At 33.9% G+C, this 22,047-nt stretch overlaps 1 pseudogene; it reads right to left on the reverse strand.

Moving 5' to 3' along the window:
• The window catches only part of LOC103265337, a 248,854-nt pseudogene that overhangs the window by 103,543 nt on the left and 123,264 nt on the right, over nucleotides 1–22,047 (reverse strand).

Below are 22,047 nucleotides of genomic sequence, written 5' to 3' on the forward strand. Positions count from 1 at the left end.
TTGTAACTATATTATAATCAAAAATTACATTTTAAATATTTGAAAAGAGTAAGGGCATATATTTCGAATAATTATTTTGTTTTACTTGTCACTGTACACTGTCACCAATATATCAGTATTTATAAAACCACTGTCTTAGAAAAAAGTCCTGTGCTAAGTTGTGCAGGAGTGTAAACAAACAAAAATAATTTCTTAAAATGAAGTTCTGACACCTATAACTTTTCCATTCTCGTCTCTTTGCCTATAACACTTTCTTCTATTCTCTGTCTGATTAGTCTATTGTATAAGAAGAAACTCATATATCATCTTTTTTAGAGAATTATCTCTTCATTTCCAGATGCAGTCATTCTCTTTTCCTAGGCTTGCAATTATACTTAATTGCTTCTATTTATATCAATTAGTATATACACTTTTATGTTGCTCTTTATGTGCTTGTTTATTGAGAGTGACATTTCCCTGCTCTTCTAAGAACAGCCTGACATTTCCATAGCTATGATAACAAGTCAAAACTAGAATTTGCTTTTAAAATAGCCATGGTGACAAGTAATTTGCAGAACCAGTTTTGAACCTGTTTTATCAACCAATGACAACTCAACTGAGTAAACATACTTCTGAAAGCCAACCAACCAATGAGATATCCTCCTTTTGAAAGTTGATCAAAGAACATAATTCTCACTCTAGGCACCACATTTCTGAAAGTCAATCTGCAACTCAGTCTTTCCCAAGTAACCACACACAGAGGATGATGTATCATTTCACTTTCACTGATAAAAGTCCCTAATCACTGACTTCCATGCTTTTTTTACTATTGCTGTGCAAAAAATTGCCCAAACTGGAAGCATAGAACAACAAAAATTTATCTCACAGTTTCTGGAGTGGTTATTATATATTTAGAGAAACATATATACTATATATTTTACATACTCACCTGGTGATGGACATTTGGTTTGTGTTCGTTTTCGGATTACTAAAAGTCAAACTGCTATGAATGTTCATGTACAAGATGGCATTTAGATATATATTTGTATTTTTCTTGGCTAAACTGTTTTCCAAAGTGGTTATACTATTTCACATTACCAACTGATAGAGATATGAGAGTTACATTTATTCCACAGTTATAGCAACATTGAGTATAATCAGTCTTTCTAATATTAGCCAATCTAATACATGTATATTGGTATCCCATTATGGTTTTAATTTACATTCTCCAGTATATAATGATATTTAGCCTCTTTTCATGTATTGTCATTTAGATATGTTTGGTGAAATGTCTGTTCAAATCTTTTTGTCGTTTTTATATTGTTTATTATTGTTACTAAATTTCGAGAAGCCTATAGATTCCTTTAACATATTTGCCTTGCAAATATTTTCTCCCAGTCTGCAGTTTGTCCTTTCTTTCTTTTAACAGTATATTTTGAAGAGCAGAAGTCTTTAATTTTGATAAAGCCTGTTTACCACTGTATACCTTTATGACATATATTTTGCTGTCATTTCCATAAAATATTACCTGGAATTGTGATCACAAAAGTTTTATTATAGAAACTTTACAGTTTTAGGCTTTACGTTTTGGCATATGATTGACTTTGAGTTAATTTTTGTGTAAGGCTTAATGTATAAATTGAAGTTATTTTTTAAACATACTGATATCAAATTTTCCAGCAATATCATTGAAAAGATTATTCTTCAACTAACTTTGCATTTTTGTCAAAACCAAATAGTCAAGGAAAATAGGTGACAGTAAAGGAGCATATGAAAAGATGGTCAACATCATCAGTCATTAGGAAAATGCAAATTAAAACCACAGTGAGATACCACTACTCACATATTAGAATGGCTAAAACATATTTTCTTTAATCTGACAATACCAAACAAGGAGGTGGAAGAGCTAAACACTCACATTGCTAGTGGAAAAGTCAAATAACACAACCACTTTGAAAATATTTTAATTTTCATAAAATTCTAACCATAAAACCTAGCAATCCTATTCTTAGGTAATTACCCAAGATAAAAGAAAGCATTTCTTTACACAAAAATTTATATATGGAGGTATACGAGGGCAAACACCAAAAAACTGGAATTTATTTATTTCAAAATTGTATATTTATTTCTACATGTTTAAACTTCATTCACCTTCAAAGTCGTCTCCGTTTGATTCAACACATCTATCCAGACACTTTCTCCACTGCTCAAAATGGTTTTTGAACTCATCCATTTTGATACCTTTTAGTGTTTCTGCTGTTCTTTGTTTCACCTATTCCACACTGGCATAACATTTCCCTTTGAGGACTTTTTGTATCCAGGGAAACAAACAAATAAAATACATATTGATATCAAATTTTTCAGCAATGTTTGTTGAAAAGATTATTCTTTGATAGACTAACTTTGCGCTTTTGTCAAAACCAAATAGTCAAAGAAAATATATAATAGCAAAGGAGCACATGAAAAGATAGTCAACATCATCAGTCATAAGAGAAATGCAAATTAAAAGCACAGTAAGATACCACTACTCACATTTTAGAATGGCTAAAATATATTTTTTAAAATCTGACAATACCAAGCAAGGAGGTGGAAAAGCTAGAACACTCACATTGCTGGTGGAAATGTCAAATAATACAACCACTTTGAAAATATTTTAATTTTCATAAAATTAAATTCTAACTATAAAACCTAGCAATCCTATTCTTAGGTAATTATCCAAGATAAAAGTTATAAGAAAATACAACAGAAATTGGATTTAAAATTATGATTATAAGTCCTAGTAAATACTGGGATGTGTATATTTTTAAGTATTTTTAAAAGTACAAAACTATAAGCAGAACTAGTAGTAGCTAAGATTATATTCACAGTAAATCAGACATGTACTGGATTACCACGTCTTATTCTGAGCTCCATTACTTAAAAGAAATAAGAAAATCTGAAAAATGCTCAGAGAGAAGTGCCAAAAGACATCAAGGATTAGAAGGAGGGATTCTGAAGAATACATTAAATAGCCCATTTTAGAAAAAAGAGTCAAAATAATTTATGCATAGCCTTTATTTTATGGAGAGGGAAACCGTTTCAACCATAATAAAGGATGTATAAGAAAAGAAAGTCTTATGTTGCAAAGTAGGAAATTGTGAGAGAAGATCATTAAAAATAATCCTTGACTGTCAAAGACGATTATGTAATTGCTGGAGTCTTTAAAGATGGGATAGATTCTCATTTAGTTAACATACATCAAGTCTTACCTAAAGGCAGATAAAAAAGATATCTGGTACTTTTGTAATGTGAAAAAAAAAACAGTGATTAAGCCAAGAATTTACATTCCAGTATTAATTACATAATATAAATAATCATATGTTGCAAGAGAAGTAAAATGTATTATATAAAGTGCTGGCAATGATAAATGAAAAAGTAGTAGAACTGGAGGTCTTTGCTCATTAGGATCTAAACTAATTAGAAGTCTTACAGTAATACAATAATATGATTTACTTAAAATGGACCATTGGTTTCAGAAAGTAATTTGATCATTCAGTTGTATTCCCTACATGATTATATTGAAACATAATGGTTTATTGACCCCTTAAAGATATTACCATTAGAATTCCAAGAATTATAAGACTAAAATATTCCTAAAAACAATCTACAGCTTCAAGGTGAAAGTTAGCAGGTCACAAAAGTTTAATGAAGGAGAGGAACAAATTCAGCATATTTGAGACAGGCCAGCGAGTCAGGGGAGTTTGAGGACACACAGTGAATAAGGAAAAATAACTGAAGACATGTTAAAAGACTAGCTTTCCAAAATAGCCTTTTGAAAATAAGTTTGACAAGATACATATCCCCGGGAAAAAAATTAAAGACTTGTTTTTTACTTGGTCTAAGATTATCAAATTATGATTTAGAAAAAATTCTTCATGCATATTAAGCACATTGAAATGATGATTTATGCAGTATTTCAGTTATATTCAGGCCACTGTTCTAGGAACTATGCGATATAAAAAATGAATATACTAGGTATTTTTAGAGAATGTATGGTTCTAATACTAGATAATTTGTTAGCAACTCATGCCATTTATGGAGCATTCATAACTCTATTTACTTCTCTGTTCTTGCTGATGATACATCTTTGACTCTACAGAGAGAAATCAATAAACAAGAAAGCCTACGTTGTGGAGTATTAATGTTGGAACACATAATAAATTCCCAGAGCTATCTTCCCTAAAATGTTTAGAGTTAAGGATTTTCTCAGTTTTAGGAAGCACTTCTGTAACAGGCTAATCTTTTTCAAGGTAAATGCTGCATCTCTCTTGTCAGCCAATTTAATAACAACTGTAATTCAAAAAGATTCAAGACTCTGGTCCATTATCCAAAAATCAAGGAAAAAGATCAGCATAAAATCTCTGAAGACTGAGTTCTCAGGTTGCAACATAATTCCATTTGTATGTTTCCTTTTATTTACTTTATTTTAACAAAATGTTTGCAAACGTGCTCTAAACAATAAACATAAATCCTTAGAGTGATATGGGTCACCTTCTAGTCATTTCAGGCGGAAAACTGCCGATAAAATAAAATGAAATCAACCAGAGTCTAGATTTATTTTACTGAACCTAAGTTTTCAACTGAAAATACTCATTTTCTTGACATTCCTTTTCTTTCTCTCTTCTTCTAGGCTACCATTTATCTATCACCACACTGAGCACTTATATATGTGCCAGCACAGTGAGATTACATTGAATTTGTGACTCTCTTTAAATAACTTAAAATGCAAATTTTAAAACTTAGAGAAAAAAATATCTTTCAAAACTATAACCAAGACAGAAGTTTCACTGTCTCGATTCTTTAATATTTGTTTTAACTTTCCTTTTACAGCTCTATTGAGGTGTAAGAGACAAATAATAAACTGCATATATTTAAATTGTTCAAGCTGATGAATTTGACATGTGTACATCCATGAAACCACCACCACAATCAAGATGATAAACATTTCCATCACTTTCACATTTTTAATCCATTACTTCTCACTTTCACTCCCAACCCCATCCCCAGGTAGCCAAAGATCTGCTTCTGTCTCTACCAGTCAGTTTGCATTTTCTAAAATTTTATATCAATGGAATCATATGATATGTACTCTTTTTTTCTGGTTTCTTTCATTTGGCATAATTATTTCAAGATTCATCCATGTTGTTAAACATATCAATAGTATCATTTTTTTTCTTTTATGTTGCTGAGTATTCTACGTGGATATATTACCATTTTTCCATTCATCTGTAGATGGTCATTTCAGTTGTTTCTTGTTTGGGTCTCTTACAGAAAATGATTCTATAAATATTCACGTATAAGTTTTTGAATGAACATATACTTTCTCTTTTTCTTCTCTTGGGTAAATATATAGAAGTGTAATGCCAAGGTTATATGGGAGATGAATATCTAACTTTTTAAGACAGTGCCAAAATATTTTGCAAAATGTTTTTACCATGTTACACTTGCACTGGCAGAACATTAGTGTTCCAGTTGCTGCACATCCTGCTTACCCTTCGAATGGTCAGCCTGTCTAATTTAGCCATTTTTGAGGTGTGTAGTAACATCTCATTGTGGCTTAATTCACGTGTCCTAATAACTAAATGACAGTGCACATTTTCTTACGGAGTTGTTGGACTAGTAATAGGACTCTTATGACAAGTATTAGACCTACACATTCTCTAAAATACCTGGTATATCTGTATTTTTATATCCTCTAATTCCTAGAACAGTGGTCTGAATGTAACCCGAATGCTGCATAAGTCATAATTTCAATATAATTAATTCTTCTCTTTTAAACATTTTTATTTATAGCAAATGCCACTCCTTTTGGTGTATGCTTTTATGTGTTTTGATTAACTTATAGTCATGTCACCACTACCACAATCAAGATAGAGAACAGATACATCACTTTACGACTTCCCTCTCATGTTGTCTCTTTGTAATAAAACACTCCCATCAACCTTAAGTACTCATAGGACTTAGCAATCATAGGCCTGACATTTGTTCCTATAATTTTGCTTTTTCCAAAGTATCATTTAAATGGAATAATACCCACAGCTGTCGAGTTGGGCTTCTTTCACGTAATGATGCTTTTGAAATTCATCCATAGTGTTGTGTGTAACAGTAATCCACTCCTTTGTTTTTATTATTGAATACTATTCCATTGTATGGATGTACCAAATTATGTTTATTCAGTCACCAGTAGAATAATATTTTTGTTTCTAGCTTTGGCAATTATGAATAATGCTGGTATGCATGTATATATATACCAGCATATATATATATATATATATATATATATATATATAAAATACTGAGATATTATACACACACACATATACGAAGAAGGACCCCCAAAAAATCAGGATTATTTTTTGGTGGGTGAGTAGGCTTCCCTACTATGTAAATGTTCTAGGAACCCATTGGCATCGGTGTACCAGCAAACCTTGTGAGAGTTTGCATTCAGTTTCAGTGAATGTTTTTTTGGTGATTCTTGCAATGTGTTTACCCATTTCAGGATGGGTAATTTATAAGAACACCTGCCCACAACAAACTGAGTGTTCAGCAGTTTTTGACCCAAAGTGGCATGATCCCCATGTCCCGGCCTCCCTACTCACCTGATCTCAGTCACAGTGACCTTTTGTTTGTTTGTTTCCCTTGATACAAAAAGTCCTCAAAGATAAATGTTATGCCAGAGTGGAATAGATGAAACACAGAACAGCAGAAACACTAAAAGGTATCAAAATGGATGAGTTCAAAAACCATTCTGAGCAGTGGAGAAAGTGTCTGGATAGATGTGTTGAATCAAACAGAGATGACTTTGAAGGTGAATGAAGTTTAAACATGCAGAAATAAATATACAATTTTGAAATAAATTCCAGTTTTTTGGTGTTTGCCCTCGTATACCTCCATATATAAATTTTTGTGTAAAGAAATGCTTTCTTTTATCTTGGGTAATTACCTAAGAATAGAATTGCTAGGTTTTATGGTTAGAATTTAACTTTATGAAATTTAAAATATTTTCAAAGTGGTTATGTTATTTGACTTTTCCACTAGCAATGTGAGTGTTTAGCTCTTCCACCTCCTTGTTTGTTATTGTCAGATTTAAAAATATATATTTTAGCCATTCTGATATGTGAATAGTGGTATCTCACTGTGGTTTTAATTTGCCTTTCCCTAATGATTGATGATATTGACCATCTTTTCATATGCTCTTTACTATCACCTATTTTCCTCGACTATTTGGTTTTGACAAACATGCAAACTTAGTCTATTGAAGAATAATCTTTTCAACAAATTTTGCTGGAAAATTTGATATCAATATGTTTAAAAAAATAACTTCAATTTATACATTAAGCCATATACAAAAATTAACTCAAAGGCAATCATACACTGAAATATAAAGCCTAAAACTGTAAAGTTTCCAGAATAAACCTTTTGTGACCACAATTCCAGATAATATTTTATGGATATGACAGCAAAAGTATGTGTCATAAAGGTATACAGTTGTAAACAAGGCCTTATCAAAATTAAAGACTTCTGTACTTCAAAAGATACTAAAGCTCTAAATATCTACCTCCCATACGACAATCCCCCTACTGGGAATATGTCCAGAAGAACACAAATCACACTACAAAAAAGACACCTGCACACGTATGTTTATCGCAGCGTTGTTCACAATAGCAAGAACCTGGAAGCAATCATGCTGCCCATCAAAAGAGGATTGGATTAAAAAATGTGGTACATATACATGATGGAATACTACGCAGCCATAAAAAAGGACAAAATCATGAATTTTGCAGCAACCTGGATGGAACTATGAGTCTATAATACTGAGTGATCTCTCACAAAAACAAAGGTCCGAGTATCACATATTTTCACTCATATAATGGACCTTGAACATCCAATCTAATACTATAAGAAAATGACTGACAGTAGTGGGAAACTATGGGGGGGAGGGAGATGGGATTAATGAGCAAATATCTGTCTGGGGATGGGGAAGCACCTCTAATCAATAGGGTGCCTGAATGAAACGTATTTGTATACCTAACCCTTAACTGTACCCCACAACATCATAATAAAAAAATATTGATTATTGAAAAAAAAAAAAAGAAAGGACAAACTGCAGACTGGGAGAAAACATTTGCAAGGCAAATATGTTAAAGGAATCTATAGGCTTCTCAAAATTTAGTAATAATAATAAACAATATAAAAACGACAAAAAGATTTGAACAGACATTTCACCAAACATATCTAAATGACAATACATGAAAAGAAGCTAAATATCATTATATACTGGAGAATGTAAATTAAAATCACAATGGGATACCAATACACATGTATTAGGTTGGCTAATATTAGAAAGACTGATTATACACAGTGTTGCTATAGCTGTGGAATGAATGTAACTCTCGTATCTCTATCAGTCGGTAATGTTAAATAGTATAACTGCTTTGGAACACAGTTTAGCCAAGAAAAATACAAGCATATATCTAAACGCCAACCTGTACGTGAACATTCATAACAGCTTGACTTGTAATAATCCAAAAGAGAAAACAACCCACATGTCCATCAACAAGCGAGTAGATAATCACATTGTTTCTACTGTTGTAGTGGAGATGCCAAAGCATAGTCATTTTCTAAATTGTAAGTGTAATACCTAGGAAGTAAAGGAATTATTCTAGAGAATTTATGTATCACTCCACATCATCTAGGTGGTTAATATCAGTTATATATTATAAAGTATAATTTCTTCATTACAATCAAAAGTAAGGTTCAGTATCTTACCTATATATTTATATCCTTCTTCCCCATTTACTATGGGTCTCAGCCAAGTTGACTTAAGTTTTGAATTTCTACACACATGGGCACCTTGAGGAGGATAGAGTGTAAATAACATTTCAATTGCTCTGGACTTTTTGATTAGTTCAGAAAATTTTTCTTGGTAATCTGTAAAAGAAAGAAAAAATATTAAAAATTTTAGACATTTTTTAGAAGTCTTACATGTTTCTTTAGAGGTATGCAAATTAAAAACTATTTAACAATTTGAATACTAAAGATCACATTGAAAACATGGGTTTTCTTAGTCAAAGTTATATTACCAAAATTCTTACCGTTCAGATAATTCCTAGCAAAAAGTAAAAAGTAAGAGCTTTACTAATATAATCTTCAAATATTACCAGTTTGAAGCAGTATTGCTAAGGCTGTGAAAAAATAAGATAACCAATGAACAGTATTTACATTATACATTCTATAACATAATCATACATTTTTATTTTTAATTGCTAGTAAACAATGGAATCAGATTAATCTGACAAAAACATTGAGTAGATGTAGAGTTTTATAAACTGGAACTGCTGAAAGAATGTATATTCCCTGACTGTGGTTTTTAAGCAAATATAAAAATGTAAACACTGTGACTGAATTTCATTTATTTGACAAACATTTATATAGTACCTATTATGTGCAAGGAATTGTTCCAAGTGCTTTAAAATATTGACACATTTAATTTTTATAACTTACCTCTAAGGGAAATCATATTATTATTGTTTTTTTTACCATGAAGAAACGGAGACACAGAGAAGTTAAATAACTTGCCCAAATCTCATAATCTATAAATAATGCAAGTAGAACTCAGATATCTAAGGAAGCTCTTAAAGCTCTTATTTGAAAATGGATCTTCATCAATTGAACATGGCCTGCATTACTGGTGAATGTGAAAACTGGTATTAAAAAGTAGTTCAAATCACAGAGTGAAAAATCTCTGGTATAGCCCTTGGGTCTCCAGTTTATAATTTCAGGAATTGGCTGATAAGGCAGAATCCTAAAATTAAATGAAACAGTCCCCTGGACCTTTAAAGTGACTCTACATAGAAATATTTTGAAGAGAGATACTGATGCAAATCTCCATGTTTAACCCTGTTACATTTTCCCCCTTCTTTCCTCTTATTTTCCTTTATTTTAAATGTCATATTTTATGGTAAAGTAAGATGAGCCAGTATGACATGAAGATTAAGAAAGCAGATTTGATGGCAAACAATGTGCCAGGTATCAATCTACTGCCTCACAGCTCCAGATCCATCCTTCACTGTCCTGCTTGCGAAACCAGAACATTTCTCTCTTGCTACATGGCACAACTCTAAGTATCAACACGGAGGGCAGTGGAGAGAACTACAGGATGAAGGGGCTCTTCTCAACAGGCTCCTGAAGTTTCTCTGGCACCCTGTAGGGTACCCCTCCTCACACCACTGGACGCTTCAAAAAAAAAGGAAGGTAGAGTGTACAATGCAGCAACTTCCAATGACCAGGTTTGCATCTGGGATATCTCCCTACAGTCAGATTCCCCCAGAATCCCAGAAAGTGACTTCCCCATAGGTTCCACTAGTTAGTGTGCCACCTCGGGGATCCCACCATTCACTGCCACACTGGTTCACCTTCTCCAAGATCTGGATCCTAGTGGGTAACCTTTAAAAACAATTTTTTTTTCTTAGGTGCTCTGAGACCAAGAGGTAGTGGCCACTCCTTATATCTGCTCTTGCCAATTCTTAGAGTTCTTTTACCCCTTAGTAGACAATCACAGCTACTTTGATCCCTCTTATAGTTAATAACTTTTTACATTAGACTTTTCCAGCTCTAATTACTATGTAGTTTCTGTCTCTTGAAGAGACTCTAACTGATGCTGACAGACCTGGGTTCCAATTCTTGAACCACCATTAATGAGTTTTGAAATTCAGTCATGTACCCTATAACGATGTTTCAGTCAACAATGGAACACAAATACAATGGTGGCCCCGTAAGTTTATGTGGAGCTGAAATAATTTCTATCACCTAGTAATGTCATAGCCATGGTAACATGACAGCACAACGCATTACTCACGTATCTGTGGTGATGCTGGTGTGAACAAATCTACTGTGCTGCCAGTCATGTAAAAATAAAGCACATACTATTATGTATAGTGCATAATGCTTGATAACAACTATACTATTGGTTTATGTATTCATTATATTATAATTTTTTATCTTTATCTAGTGGATACTCCATCCACTTACTAAAGAAAAAAAAAATTTAACATCAGGCAGGTCCTTTAGGAGGTATTCCAGAAGAAGGCATTGCTATAATAGGAGACGACAGCTCCTCTGAGATGACAGTTCTTGCCCTTGAAGATCTCCCAGTGGGAAAAGATGGCCTTGTGTAGGCCTGACCTTGTGAAGCCTTAGACTAATGTATGTCTTTGTGTTTTGATCTTTAACAAAAGTGAAAAAAATACTTTGTGTTTTGATCTTTAACAAAGTGAAAAAAATACTTTTAAAAATAGAAAAAAGGCATACAGAATAAAGATATAAAGAAAGAAAATATTTTGTACTGTTGTACAATGTGTTTGTGTTTTAAGCTAAGTGTTATTACACAGTCAAAAATTTACCAAAAAAATTTAAAAGTGTATAAGGCAAAAACTTACAGTAAGCTAAGTTTAATTTATTATTGAAAAATAAATTTTTTTTTAAATTTAGTGTAGCCTAAATGTACAGTGTTTATAAAGTCTACAGAGATGTCCTAGGTCTCCGCATGCCCTCACCACTCATTCATTGACACACAGAGCATCCTCTAGTCCTGCAAGCTCCATTCACAGTAAGTTCCCTATACAGGTATACCACTTTAAAAAATCTTTGATACCCTATTGTTACTGCAGCTTTACTACATTTGGATACATAAATTGTTACAATTGCCAACAGTTTTCAGTACAGTAGCATACAGCACAGATTTGTATCCTAGGAGCAATAGGATATCCCATACCCAGAGCCTATACTATACCATAGAGCCTAGGTGTGCAGCAGGCTATGCCATCTAGGTGTGTGGATGTGTATGTTTGAACAATGTGAAATTGCTTAACAGTGCTTATCTATGAAAGTATCCCCATTGTTAAGCATCACGTGACTGTATTAAACAAATTAATTTATCTCCAGGTGACAATATTGACCTCATAGGGTTACTGTTAGGATTAAAGGATTTAAGATATATAAAACATGTATAGTACCATATGTATGTACTGAATGAGTGCATTATTAGTTTTCATAAGGTATTATTTCAATGGTAAAACTATGGGAGTCAGGAATGAATACATATGCTATTGTATCTTTTGATTATAAATATTTTACAGAGGGACACTTCTGCTTCTCTTTTTCAAATAAAAAGTTCACCATTCTTCCCTTCTAGGAAAACCAAAACCAAATACTGCTTCACATGTGTTCAGAGATGTGACCAGATATTAAATAGTTCATCTAGATAATTCCAAATTTCCCTTCTTCAATTGTCAACAGAAGAAAGAAAGATAAAACTATGGTAAAGCAGAGCTAAAGAGAAAACCCTGTTTTACTTTTTCATCCTACTCATACTTCTTCCAAAAGGTGAGTAGGGGAGACAATAGATAATTTTTCCAGTTGGGAAGGAGGTTAAGGATGGAGTATAACATCACAGGAAATCATACAGCGAAACGGAATGCAATCCTGAAGTTTTCCACAAACACACACACACACACACACACACATACACACACACAAATAGATCAGAGCTTCTCTCTCGTAAACCACAAAAATGTAGATAACCAGGAATAATAACAGTTATTGAGTAAGGCTTCTTCTCTCCCCAGTCATTATATATTTCTAATACTTTTAGCTCACAAAATATGTTTAGCAACACTATTATTTGACAGGATTATGATTATTGTAAGTTTTTTTGAATTTAAAGATGTGGGGTACAATTCAGGATTAGGTATACAAGTGGTCATTGTGCAGGTAAATATTGATAAAGCGCTTTATTTGCCAATGTAATTTCAGGCAACATAAAATGCCCATGCTAAATTCTAAGGAGGTGAATGTGGAACTGCCACTTTCTCTTATTGGCTTATTCTGACTGAAGACGAAGTAGGAATGCATGAAGTCAACGGAGTGTTGAACTTGCAAGAATAGCATGATATCATGACAAATACACATTAGACACTCATTGAAGCTTCACAGCTTAGAGTCTCGCTAATGCCCCATTTGCCACTGAATAAGGCAAATAGAGCCTTGGAGCTTATACAAATAAGGCATCATGGTCTTTTAATGATTGTACCTTCTTTCATAATATCGAGGTTAATGATAAGTAAACATTTTTCATTCAAAGCATATAACTTACAGAACTCATTTGCCTCTTTTTGTTTTTATTACACATGTCGTCCCAAGATAAAAGTAAGAATTTAATTTGTTGCTGATATAGATAATTTTTGCTATTTATGAAGCACTTTCCTGTTGATATACTGCACTGATAAATTGCCATATTGAATTTATACATAGCAATACCACTCTTGGAACTCAACAGAATAAGAACTCTTCTTACCCCTTCCTCACTAGGCCACATGTATAGTAAAAATCTGAAGATCTTGCATGTCTATGTCTAGGCTTGGTCCTGTGGCCAAAGCTCACACAGAATTTCAGTAACTCAACATAGCTCCCAGGTCACAAGGTGGTTGATCTTCTTCATTAAGAGGGGGCAGCAGTGGTCTGGAGTCGAGGTTCTTAGGCTAACCTGCTTGGGTGGGAATTTTAATTTTCCATTTGCATTATGTGACCTGGGGCCAGTGAGTTAACCACTATCTGGCCCCATATCATAGTAAAAGTGTTATGGACTGACACAGGGACTAAACAGGTTGATAAATATAAAGTCTGTAGAAGAACACCCATCTACAGTCGGCTTTATTTAAGTGTTAGTTATTTTCATGATGTGCTCATTCAGTAGATGCTATTATGGCCTCCCTTCTATTTATACAGTGATCACAACTTCCTGCTGCCTGCCCCTGCACTCTCTTTCCCCCTGTCATCTTGCTTGTGTTCTAGATGGGTGGGTGGGTAGAAAAGTAAGCAATCATCATGAAGTCTTGCCCTTTCTGGTCACTCCCACACTACTTTGAATGCTTTAAGGAGCAGTGGTTCCTGTTAGATACTGACCAGCATCCTGAGGTTTCTACCATTTTCAGAAGTTTTTTGGTTAACTGGTCACTTGTGAGCTACTAAGAGATATTGCGGTGATCTTCCTTGTTACTATTGGCAATAACAAGAAGTAGCCTACTTTGGTGAGTTCAAAACATTGCATATGATGACAGACACATCATTTTAACATCAATAAGAGATTTAAAAGACAGGTCATTTAATTATGGTGTGCCCTGACTGTAACATGCAGATTGATTTCAGAGACATTGAAGCATAAAAAGACATATCTTAGAGCTAACAAAATACAGCAAAATCAAGATGTCCAATTTCCTAATTAACAACTGCATTTGGCATCTCAAAGTCTATGCTCTGAAACCAGTCCTACACCATGGTTGTCTGTCTCAGTCAATAGCATTTATCCACAGGTGCCACCTAGAAAACTAGGAGCCCTCTTCATATCTGCCTTCTTCCATACTGCCAGCATGCTAGAAAAACTATCATCTATGTTTATAGACTTTAGTTTCCTAAATAACCTTCATGGCCTTTTCAATCTCGCCTCTAGCAGCTAGAATATTTTAAAATATTTTTAAAATGCAAACCCGTCATATATTTTTCTATTCAATGATTTCCTGATGCACTTAAAAATAATGTCTGGCTCCTTACCAACTCCCGAAAAGTTCTACTGTTCGGGGCCCCTGTCTCCTCCTCTACCTCTGTTCTAGCAGCCCTAGCTTTTTTTTTTTATAACATTTCTAAATACACCTTGCTTGCTACGTCCAGTTTTAGAATATTTGCCTGAGTTGTTCTGTGTACCTGGCATGTTCTCCTCCCAAACCCTTCCCCTTTCATTGCTTCATTAACTTCCACACCACCTCCACGTATCGCACAAAAGTCTCCTCTGACTCCCAAAAGGCAGACCAATACTCCACATTACATGATCCCAGAGTTACTGTTTTCCGTACTTTTCCTCCATTGTACTTCTGAAATTTGTAATTATGTTATTTATATCATTATTTTAATAAGATCAGTTTCCTTCACAAGACTATAAGCTCCAAGAGGGGCAAGGTCTATGACTGTCTGCAAACTACTCTGTCCCCTGGCATCTAGCCCTGGGCCTCACACTTAGAAAGGGTCAGTAAAAGGTTTTTAAATTAACAAATGGATATAACAATAATTGCTATTATTTACTGAGCACTTAGTATATAGCTGGTGTGCAGAGTTGGTTAGACACATTAGCTAGTTTAATTTCAAAGTCAGAATATTTTTAATTTGCTGACAATCCTGTGAGTTCAATATTATCATACATCACAGCTCAAGACACTGAAGCCTCCTGAGGTTATGGAGCATTTTCAAAGCCTCCAGCTAGTAAGTGGTGAGGCCAGGATTTCTTCCCAGTTCTGTCTAACTTCAAAGGCTGTCCTTTGTAACCACAATGCCACGTTGTTTCAACTAATGTCTCCTGGTGTCAGGGAACTTAGTTCTTCATTGGTTACCAATCAACATGTGGTCTCTCTCTTTGCTATCTCCCTCCCAATCTTTTTACATCCTTCTTTAGCCGTCCCTGTAAGGTGTAGTCTGCTGGTCAGCTCCCTAGTTTCTCTCACAAAAGCAGGACCTTATAACTCTTTCCAAGAGGTTTTCTGATGTTGGTCTTCTCCTCAAGTTGAAACCACCATTTACAGCCCTCTGAGTTTGTTAAGGATGCTGGCTAGCATAAAATTCCACAGTGTGACTTCCATGTCACCTCTAGTTTGCCTCATCTGCCTCTCAGATAAGTGAGGTTCATTATGCTGCATGTTCAGGGTGGATGATAAGCTTTCAGAGAAGTCGAAGATATCCTTCCCTTTCTCTCCCAAACGGGGTACTGTATTATTAAGAGCTATTGCCTCCCTCCAACAGACCCTGAATTTATATATTTAAGGCAGTGGCTCCAAACTTGGACCTATAAAATCACAGTGATTTCAGCAATAAATACATAAAAATTAGAAACTTGACATAAATTTGTCAACTTTACATTCCTCTAAGTGAGGATGATAAAAAGAAAGACCATCTATTATCATAATTGTTCCTCTTTTGCAGTATTATTGAAGGATACTTTAAAAATGCATGAGCAACAGAATTTCAGATGAAAGAACAGTAATCTACATTGAATGATGAGAACCTTACACTCTTCGGAATTTTTAAGTTTCAACTTCTTCCTAATGTGCCTGTTCCTTCACACAAACTTCAGCACAGACACAGCACTTAAAAGGGGGCTATGTGTAAATTATTAAGGTCAGGACCAGTCCTAATTGTGCCAGGGAGTTTGGTGGTTAACAAAGTTTTATTAGTAACTTTGGGTTATTACACCAGAATGGCAGACCTAGTTACTGAAGTCAATTATTAACAATTATTTACAAGTAGGGGTTGACAGAGCCTAATCCTTTATCTTTATCCAGTACCTGTACTATTATATAACTAAATTTTTCTCTGAAGTAAAAAAAAAAAAAAAGTATACATTATAGTCTTCACTCACACAAAGGTCACAAACTAAAAACAATGGTAAAAGGTGATGGAGGTTTCCTTCATTGTGAATATTATATTTTCATTTATTAAAATGATTTATTTATTTATTTGAGTAGGAATCTCATTCTGTCGACCAGGCTGAAATGCAGTGGCACACTGGTCATGGCCATTGCAGCTTCAACCTGCTGGACTCAGGCAATCCTTCCACCTCAGTCTTCCAAGTGGCTGGAACTACAGGCACGCACCACCACACTGGGCTAATTTTTTGATTTATTGTAGGGATGAGGTCTCGCCAAGTTGTCCAGGCTGGTTTTCAACCTGTGAACTCAGGTAGTCCTCTCACCTTGGCCTCCCAAAGTGCTGAGATTATTAGGCGTGAGCCACCGCGAAATTAAAATGATAATTTTTCTCTCATGGGGTCCTGGCCGATAACGTTAGATTTTCAGGATGGGGTCATCACATATGAGTTTGAACTGCTGCAGAAATAATCCATAAGCCAATTTCTAAATGTTATACTATGAATATCTTGTCATTGTTCAGTTAAAGTACTTTATGTTGCATTCATTTTCTTTGATTTGAAATAAGTGAATGTCATACTTTTTTTGTCATGCCATTTTTATCTAAGCTTTTTCCTGTTCATTAGTAAATTTAAAAGGAGGATACCAATTTATCAATATGAAAAATTAAGTCGGTCTTCAACAAGGTAAAGTGAATCTAAAGCAGCCTCATTCTTAAATTAATGAAACTTCCTTATATTTAATCCATTTTAAGTTGAAATATAAGATCTTAAAGATCACTGATGAAGAAAACATTAAGATTCAAAACCGAGGAGCAAAACGTTTAAGACAGTTCAACAATATGCCAATGAATGATATGAACTGAAAAATCAAATGCAAGGACCTCTGATTTTATATACAGTTAAGTACTGACATTACTTAGTTTAAAGAAGAGCAAAAATGTTCACTAAAACTGGACTGAAAGCAAATAATGCAAAATAAGGCATAAATTAATTTTTTAAATGTTAAATTATAGCAAGTATCACTACCTTTGCCTCGCTTTAGTTTGAGAAAACAGGCATATATTGTAAATTTCAACAGATTGCTATTCATTATACAATTCAAGGTTTAAATGTGTAAAAATTGTGCCCTTGATACAAATCTTTATAAATCCAGTCAAAACACTATTTTTTAAAATATAAAATTACAGATTTGCAGTCATTTGATTGTTCAATAGTCAAAGTACAGTTTTTTCAAAAGGCTCATTTATTCAGTGGAATAAACAGTTAATAAAGAAATATCTTTACATTTTAATTTTATTTTCACAGTGTATCCTTTTGCTTTTTAGACTTAAAACCAAAAAATAAATTTGCTTATAAGCAAATTAAATAAAGCAATAGCTATCTAAAACACTAAAATAGTTTTAGCTAATAATTGGATTGTAAGGATTCTTTTTTAAATTTAATTATTATTTTATTTAAAGATGTGGGGAACAATTCAGGGTTCGGTACATAAGTGGTCATCATGCAGCTAAAGTTTGGGTACCCTTATTTATGCTATGTGCCCTCCCCCTCCCTGGCAGTGTCCCACTACTGCCAATCCCTTTCTTATAGTATTATGACAAATGTTCAGAGTCCACTTATAAGTGAGTACATGTAGTACTCATATCTTTGTTTCTGTGATAAATTACTGAGTATTATAGACCCTGAATCTACCCAAGTTGCAGTGAAGAACATAGTTTCGTTTTTCTTTATGGCTGCATAATATTCCATCATGTATATGTACCACGTTTTCTTTATCCACTCTACTTTTGATGGGCAACACAGTTCGTTTCAGATTTTTGCTATTGTGAATAATGCTGCAATAAACATGTGTGTGCAGGTATCTTTTTCATAGAATGAGTTGAGTTCCTCCAGTATATTCCCAGAAGAGGAATTGCTGAGTTGTGTGGAATGTCGATTTTTAGATCTTTTAGGAGTCACCACACTTTTCCACAGTCTTGTACACTCCCACCAAGAGCGTAGAAGTGTTCCCTTTCCTCCGCATCCTCTTCAGCATCTGTTGTTTTTTGAGTTATTGATGATGGCCACCCTGACTAGAGATAGGCGGTATCTCAATGTGGTTTTAAAATGTCATTGATGATTAGTAAGGCATAGCATTTTTTCATGTATCCATTGGCGGCCTGTATATCTTCTTCTGAGAAGTGTCTATTCATATCTTTTGCCAACTTTTTATGGGGTTGTTTCGGGTTTTTTTTGTTTTTGGCACATTCAGGTTTCTTGTAGATCCTGGATTTTAAGCCTTTGTCAGTTTTACAGTTGGCAAATATTTTTTCCCATTCTAGAAGTGGCATTTTCTTCTAAAAGAAGTGTGTGTGTGTGTGTGTGTGTGTGTGTGTGTGTGTGTGTGTGTGTGTGTATGTGTGTGTGTACTGGAAGTAATACAAACATTGTCTCATAAACGATTAAAGTGATTAATTTTAAGTACTCTATTTTTAAAAAAATTAATGTTTTTAATCTCTGAATCTCAAGATGGCCACAGCAAATCCATTCACATGACTTTACTCTGACTAAAGACTATAGACTATAGACTACAGACTATAGATAAATGCTCCTCCCACCTCAGTTGTATTTGTGAATGTAATACAATAACACAAAAATTCCTACAACTTAAGAACATAGTGGTAGCTTTTATTGGACTCACTATTCACAAGATAGTTCTTTTCACTTTGTTTGCAAGAATATTGTAATACAGAAATTTATCTCCTAGGTTAGAAGCTTAAAAATTTCAATTAAATGTAGCTACTCTTAATTGTTAAATTAAATTTCAATTACCAATCTCCTGTTTTCCTTGCCACAAATAACATCCTTTTGGTCATTTTTTTATATCCTTAAGGAGTACATGGGAATTCAACCAACCTTTAGGTTATTCATTACTAACATCAATTTTAAAAGTTTTTTGGGGGGAAAAAAAGTTGCAATTAATTACAGAGTTCAATATTATAAGTATTATTTTCCCACACTATTTACATTCCTTAGAGAAAATTGCAATAATTGGCAGTTGACTATAACAGACTTTGTTCTATATCTTTAATCAACAATTATGTGTTCCTGACATGCAAAAAATGTATATACATTTTTTTAAAAACTCACTCTCTCTTTCATGTGCTTAGGAGTCTTTCTAGATTCAAGAAGCAAAAGTTGCATATAGTAATAACTGAACTCCAAATAAGTGAAAATCTTTCCAAGGAATGTATCCAACTGAATGCCAAATCAATGTTTTTAAATTTTTTCATTAATTTTTAAATAATTTTAGATAATTAAACAATTAATTCAAATAATTAAAAATTAAATAATTTATTAATTTTTAAAGCAATAAGTGCTATCTTTCAAATTGAACCATTCTTTAGCTTTTCATACTTCATTTGCCAGATTTATTTAGATTTCTTAATACTAGTAACAAGATGTCTAATTTGAGGACTGTTTATTGTTTTTAGTAAAGCTAAGATTATTCTAAATTCTTCCTGAAACAAGGTTTGTTACAAGGCAATTAATAAGTGGAAGAATTTACTTATTTATGGACAATTTACTAGCTTTGATTTATTTATGTGAATCAGTAGGTAATAACATCCCTAGTCAAAGGATACATAGTAAAAGCAAATTATTTTTTCTCTCTTATAATATCAAGGAAAAACATTTTTTATTCAACCAAAAATAGAAATAGAACAGTATCTTTACTGAAACATGAAAAATCTCACAACTATTAATAACTTGGATATAACAGAAACAATAAAATACAGATCTATATGAGAGAGAATACCTAGAGACGACACATCTGAATTTGGTGAAGTCCTTGGTATAATCCATTTTTATGTACAGTCCCTCTCCATCTATGGACCTTTGGAACTCAAGAATAAGTTATCTGTTCCCAAAATACAATGATGCTAGACATAAGATAGCAATTACAGACATTCTCAGTCAAAAAGTGAGGAAATGGAAAGAAAAAGGGAGTTACTGTTCCCAAGACATTTCAAAATCCAGCTGGGCAGACTCCATTAGGATTTCCAGGGCTGGGAATAATCCTCTGTGGTTTTCAGCTCTGCCTTCTAAGTCATCCTTCTTTTTTCATGAAGAAGAGCGTGGGTTAGCAGCTGAGTAGTTTTAACAGTTGGTTTCCTGCCTGTACAGTTTTGGGTGTCCAGTGGCTTCCTTTCATTTAATACTTTTTCTGTCCCTTTGGGTCCAAACGGACAGTGTTCTGCTTATATAAATTTCTCAGGAATCTTGTGGTCCCATATATTTTGTGGAAATTCACTTCATCAGACAAGAGACTTCTCCACAAATCATTTCTGGATAACTCTACTGCTCTAACTTGAATGTTTATTCCTTGTAAAACTCAGATTGGAATTTGGTTACCATTGTGGCACTGTTGAGAGGTGGGACTTTGGGAGGTGATTAGGGCCATAAAAACTCCGTCCTTTGGTGTGGAAATAAAGCTACTAGGAAAAGGCAAGTTCAGCCCCCTTTTGATTATTTGATCTTCACCTTCCACCATGTAATAATATAGCAAGAAAACCCTCACCAGTTGCCAGGACCTTGACCTTAGACTTTCCAGCTTCCATAACTGCGAGGTAATAAATTTCTGTTCATTGTAAATTACCCAGTCTCAAGTATTCTGTTATAGCAACACACACACACAAGCACACAAACCATCCCATCCCCATTTTTGGCTTTGCTTAGGTGACTAAGGGAACCTATGGGTCAAATAGTGTAACTAAATTATCTGACTTTTTAAAAAAACTTTCTGAGGTATTAGCAAAAGGTTCTCTAACCACATTCTCAGCTTTCTCTCTAGAGCATGCTTTCTTGACAGTGAATCTCCTGTTAATGTATTTCACAATCTGGATAGGTTGAGAATTTCCCTGATCATCTAGTCCTGTTTTCTTTGTGTTCAACAGTACCTCTTTCAAATGCAGTTGTCCCTTTGCATTTTACTATAAGCAGCAAAAAGAAATCAGGCTGTACTTTTAACTTTTTGCTTGGAAATCTTCTCACCTGAATGTCCAAGGTCACAGCGTGTAAATTTTACTCCTTATGTAACTGTAAAGAACATAATTTCCCTAATTAAGCTTTCTGCCACCATATAACAAGAATCTCCTCTCCTACAATTTTCAATGACATGTTCCTAATTTTCTTCCAAGCCCTCACATGAAGCACTTATATCTTGCATATTTAAGCTAATAGTCTGTTTATGATTTAGATATTTATTAAGGTGATTTAGGTTTTCCCTGTCATCCACCTCACTTCCTTCTGAGTCTTAATTAACAGAGTCATAAACATCCATAATTCTACTAATGGTCTGTTCAAGGAAATCTATGCTTTTTCTATCAGGTTCCTCAATATTCTTTTAGCCTCCACACACTCGTCAATTCCACATTTTTAGATAATCTGTGTCAGTCAGTATTTAACTGATATAGAGAAAAAACTAGTAGGAGAGAGAGAGATTGGGATTTATTGCAAGGAATTGGTTTATTCAGTTGTGTAAGTTGATTAGGCAAGTCCTAAATCCACAGAGAAGGCCATGA

This window comes from Carlito syrichta, unplaced genomic scaffold (genome assembly GCF_000164805.1).
Source record: "Carlito syrichta isolate Samal-C Ts95f unplaced genomic scaffold, Tarsius_syrichta-2.0.1 Scaffold306449, whole genome shotgun sequence".
NCBI classification, from domain to species: Eukaryota; Metazoa; Chordata; class Mammalia; order Primates; family Tarsiidae; genus Carlito; species Carlito syrichta.